This window comes from Chelon labrosus (assembly GCF_963514085.1).
Source record: "Chelon labrosus genome assembly, chromosome: 16".
NCBI lineage: Eukaryota > Metazoa > Chordata > Actinopteri > Mugiliformes > Mugilidae > Chelon > Chelon labrosus.
The window spans coordinates 27,039,465-27,045,464 of record NC_140349.1 but is presented as its reverse complement, the minus strand read 5'-3'; positions in this window follow the sequence as shown (position 1 = coordinate 27,045,464).

The following is a 6,000-nucleotide window of genomic DNA, read 5'->3' as shown; positions in this document are numbered from 1 at the left end:
TTCAGAAAGGATATTACGTTTAGTGTAACATTACTCGATGTTAATGTTTTTTGCTTGTGCAGAAAGACTGACCTTTATTCAGCTGTGAATGATGAGGAGTTGGACCGTATTATTTAGTGAAGTCCACAGAAGACATCCAAACACCGGCTACAAGCTAATGCGTGATCATCTGAATGTAAGAGGTGTGCGTGTTCCAAGTGAGTATCATATGGGCATTATTTCAGTTTATTGTTAATCTGTAGTTATTATTTAAATATGAATTATATATTAGTTAGCCTAGCTCATTTTAAGATAATGTTCCAGTGTGTGTCCATTTGCAATGCATCAGTCATTTTATTTGCAGTTTTCTTGAAGCCACAAAATATCCTATTCTAAAGTTTGGTTAAGCAAAAAATAATTAACACTTTCAAAGATCAACCTCTGAGTTGTAGTTTCAATGGTTTACAATAGGCATAACTGTACTATTTTATAAAACTGAATAGGCAACATATAGTAGAAGATTGATCACGCTTGTCATCCATTCAGGTTTATGAAGACTATGGGATCGACTGGAACAGACCTCACAGACTTCATAGAGGCACTGTGTCAGTCCCTGAGGTTCAGCTGGACCGTGAGCTCTCAGATGAGGAGGTTGCCATTTTGCTACTTGGATGCACTTGGATTATATGTAGAGACTGTGCAGGTTTTATCAAGAATCATAGCAGACTGATGTCCAACCCATGCTTTTATTAAGCATCTTAGAACGAGCAAGTATAAACTGAAAAAGTTTGCTGTTTTGTTTCAGTTAATGGAAAAAAAAAATGTGTTGAATAAAAATTAAATAAATTGTAAACTACTGCACAGTATGTTGAATGTTTTTAAAGACACTGAACTTGTGTCAATTAACCTCACCTACTGAACAGTGCATTCAATGACATCTGTCTGAAAAACAACTTAAACAAGCCAAGATCCAGTCTGTGCACTATGGCAGAGACAAGTGCTTTCTCAAAGTCGATGTAGGCTTTGAAATTAGCTGGCAGCTTTAGTGTTTCAAAGCATGTGGAGGACGTAGGAAGGGTTCCACCAGAAATCTCCACTCAGTTCAGGAGGAAGCTTCTCCCAGCCAACCCAGAATGTCAGCAGCTGGGCAAGTGTGCCTGATGAAGCTAAAAGTCACAACATGGATTCAAGACAACATTTAGTTAACTTTAGTTGATCATATCTATCCATGAGACATAGAAGCATTTGTAAAGAGAGCAATACATTAGCCAAATAAGGTGTTTATACCCGTTTCAATGAACATCCTTAGGAAGCCAGTGATGTGGCATGTGGATTCTATGTCAAAGTCTTCATCATCACTGTCCTCAACTGGCCATATGATTTTTTTCTAGGGCGGCTGTGGCTCAGTAAGTAGAGCGGGTTGTCCACGAACCAGAGGGTTAGCGGTTCGATCCCCGTAATGTGCCACATGCCGAAGTGTCCTTGAGCAAGACACTGAACCCCCAGTTGCTCCCAGTGCGTGGCACTGGTGTGTGAATGTGTGTGTGCTTGTGTGAGCGAATGGGTAGATGTGTCTATGACTGTAAAGCGCTTTGAGTACCAATAGGTAGAAAAGCGCTATATAAAAGCAAGGCCATTTACCATTTACCATTTAAAGAACACATCAATGTAATTATTTTAAAAAAGGAGAACTTATTTTGGTGAAAGAATATTCAGATCACATTCTTGATAAATGGAAAAATAATCAGCCTAGTCATTGAAAATACATTAAATAAAGCCACAAATATAACTAAATTACTGACTTACCTGTGGTGTGAACTGCATTTCAGCCATTTAGGCAAAATAAGTGGGACAACATCTGGCCTAGATGTCAGCAGGGGCCACACCATCACATCTTTCAGTCCCTTTCTCAACTGTTTAATTTGGCGCATGGTCCTCCCAAATGACCTAAGAGACAGACCAGACCCATATTACAAACCAAATCCTCGACCCCAATTTTATAAAAGTTGGCACAGCAGGAAAAATGTTCATAAAGTACAACGAAGTGCTTTATAAAATCCATTCAAACTCTAGTACAGAATATATCAACCCTTAAGACAATAATGCATGATGTTATTCAGATGTGTCTCATCCTGGGATGCTAGTTCTCCTGTCTACAGTCCCAGTTTGCCAGTGATTGAAAATATGTGGTGCTTCATGCACAACTGTTCTGCTTAACACATAATTGATGGATCAATGGGGAAATTCCACTTTCTAAATATCAGCAATTGGAAGTTGCAGTGGATAATTGTATCACATGACGCATAATGAGCCTATCGCATACAAATACATTTTCTATCCAACTCCAAATTGTTATCTAATTTAACCCACACCCGTGTCCCGACACCTGGCTAACGTTAAATTATTTAGCTTACCTTGGATAAGTGTACGTGATGGAGCGGCAGATATCTGCTGTGACTGAGCCGCCGGAGCCGGAGGAGTTCTGCTCAGAGCTTCCTCAATCAAATTCGCTGCTTCACTCAGCAGCTCCTTCCCAACAACTTTTTAACATTTTGTCTTGCGCCTCGCACGCTGTATCAACACTGGGGCTAGCAGGGGACCGAGCCTTCCACTTGATTTTTAGCCAATAAAGTTTATTTTTTTTCTTCTTTTTCTTCAATTATTGTCTTTTTTTGGGGGTTGGCAACCAACTTATAGGTGCATTTACCGCCACCTACTGGACTGGAGTGGGGGACATGAGACGAATGCATCAATCCATTATCTGGAATCAATTTGCCTTGACTTGATGTGAAGGGTAACCAATCAGGTGTTAGGATCCGCCCACCGACTTTGATGGGCGAGTTTGACAGATAAAATTAATTCATGAAGCACTGCAACACAGGACCATGAAATAACTAGAAAATTCCCGCGGAAATTTTTGAAGTGCCGAGTGGGCTGTTGCCGGGGTTCTGTATTGAAAAAGCACACCTCAAATAGTAATTTTTAACATGTATATTTACAAACATGAGTCACTAATTCTAGCATTAGCCACAAATGTTAGCAATTAGCATGTCTTTACATGCAGTCAAGCATTAGCCGCTAATGTTAGCAATTAGCATGTCTTTACTACCACGAGCGGCTAGCACGCTAGCTACTCATGGCAGTAAAGCATTAACCACAAATGTTAGCAATTAGCATGATGCGCTAGCCACTAATTTTAGCATTGGCTTAGTGTGGTATAGCTTCACAATACCCTCAAATAGTAATTTTTAACATGTATATTTACACACATGAGCCACTAATTCTAGCATTAGCCACAAATGTTAGCAATTAGCATGTCTTTACATGCAGTCAAGCATTAGCCGCTAATGTTAGCAATTAGCATGTCTTTACTACCACGAGCGGCTAGCACGCTAGTTACTCATGGCAGTAAAGCATTAACCACAAATGTTAGCAATTAGCATGATGCGCTAGCCACTAATTTTAGCATTGGCTTAGTGTGGTATAGCTTCACAATACCCTCAAATAGTAATTTTTAACATGTATATTTACACACATGAGCCATGGCAACGGGGACGCTGGCTGCTCAAGCCGCTCCGTCTGACCTGTTTTTGTTTGGATTTTTTATTTTTTACTATTTTATTCCCGATTATTTTTCTTAAATTCTTGTATATTCGTTACTTTAGCTGTACAGTTATAGATAGCCTTTTTTGTTTTGATTGTTTGTTTTGTTTTTCCACACTTTTGTTGCGTTTTGTGGGGTCTGTCTCCGGTTCGCGTTTTGGTCGTTTTGGTGATCAACTGTTTTATTTATTTTTTTTCTGCTGGTTGCCATCGGCGAGGCCTATTTCACTGCTGTTGGACTTGCTGTCTGCTTGTGTGGTGGGAGCTGTGTTGGACTCGAGCTTGCTGGTGTCTCTCCTTTTCCATCCTGACGCTGGGCCAAAATAACGTCAGTATCAGGTAGTTTTCGAGTCTAGCGGTTGCTGCTCGTACAACACCTGCTCGGAGACTCCCTGGAATTGGTCATCGCTGCTGCTACCTCAGCTGGCAAAGTGGACACAGGACAACCTGGGCTCAGCTTGTCCCTGCCATCGTGAAGTGCATCTGGGAAGTCTGAAACCACCCATCGCCCCTGCCGCAGAGTTGGAAGTCCTTGTAGCTAGCATCCTGGCTACGCGGCTAAAAACAACCTGCACTTCTTCCACGCTGTTGCCGGCACCACCACTATGTTGAGTTACACCCCCAACCAGCTGATGAATCTCAACAGTTTTTTCACTCCACCATGCACTGCAGTGATTAAGCAACTTGGACTTCTCCGCCGCCCACGCTACATCCATAGAAGTTCCCGCAGAAAGTTTGTCTGCTCACAGACAAGTCCTACCATCCCGGTCCATCCCGGTCCATGCATACGTCATCAGAACGCTGTCTCCCACCGGATAAGTAGTTTGGGCGTCTCCATGGCAACACCTCTCAGTGAGCTAAATGGGAAACGCGGAGTGGATTTCAGTCTGCTACGGCCAGTGCAAAGACCTGTTGCATCATCAAGTAGCAAAATTGAACTCTTAAATGCACAGTCTATTACAAACAAATCCTGCCTTATTCATGACCATATCCTGGATAAACGTCTGGATTATATGTGCATTACAGAGACCTGGCACCCACCAAATACTTTTTCCTCTTTAAATGAGAGCTGTCCCCAGGGATATAGCTACCTCCAGAAAGCTCGCAGCACAGGACGCGGTGGCGGCCTGTCAGTTATCTATCGCAGCGATCTGGAGCTATCTCTGCAACCATTACCTGAACTGTCTTCATTTGAATGCCTTGCATTTAAATCTAAGTCCCCTTCCCCTGTGCTGTTCCTCCTCATTTACCGACCACCAAAACCAAACCCGTCATTTATCACTGAGATGTCAGATCTTTTCACAACTTTCTGCACATCCTCTGCCGATGTCATAATTTTAGGTGATCTGAACATCCACGTTGACACCCCCTCCTCCCCTTTTGCAGCTGAATTTCTTCAGATACTGGACTGTTTTAATTTAAAACAACTTGTTGATGTCCCCACGCACACCAGGGGACACACCTTGGACCTGGTCATTACAAATTCTGCCCCTCTCACCAACCTGCAGGTGTATGACCTAGGTGTGTCTGATCACAAGGCCATTTCTATGGATCTGCAATCCCCATCCAGCCTCTCCAAGCCTAAGCGGAATATCTGTTTCAGAAACCTAAAAAACATAAACCCAGAACTCTTGGCAGCAGACTTTCAACATCTTTCCACACACTTTTCATCAGCCGATGAAGCAGTGGACTACTACAACAGCCATCTGAGCAGCCTCCTGGACCTCCATGCCCCTGTTAAAACCAGAACAGTCACCTTCACCCGCTCAGCTCCCTGGTTCACAGATGGGCTTCGTAAGATGAAGGCAGCAGGGCGAGTCCTTGAGCGGCGCTTCAAAGCCTCTGGCCTCACTGTCCACAAACAAATGTACCGGGTGCAACAGCAAAAATATGCTCAGTCCCTCAAAGATGCAAGGTCACAGTTTTACTCCGATGCCATCAGAAACAGTCCAGGAAATTCCAAGCAGCTTTTTTCCACCGTAAATCACCTTCTCAAACCACAACCCCCTCCACTTACTGCCACTACAGAAGAGCAGTGCAATAAATTCATGGATTTTTTCACATCAAAAATTGCACATATTCGCTCTGCCCTTTTTGGTCCTCCCACCCAAACTGTTCCTACAGCGTATACTGTCTCACAACCCCTAATCTGCTTTCCTGTGGTTTCATCAGAAGAGGTGCAGAACATCATCAGGAAGATGAAATCCTCGACCTGTCCTCTGGACCCTCTCCCAACCTCCCTGGTGAAAACCCATATCACTGTCCTAACCCCCCTGATCACCGCTATTATAAATCATTCCCTCCAAACTGGTCACGTTCCCCCTGCCTTAAAAAATGCCATAATCAGACCATTACTCAAAAAACCCACTCTTGATCCGGACGTCCTATCCAACTATAGGCCCATTTCTAATCTCCCCT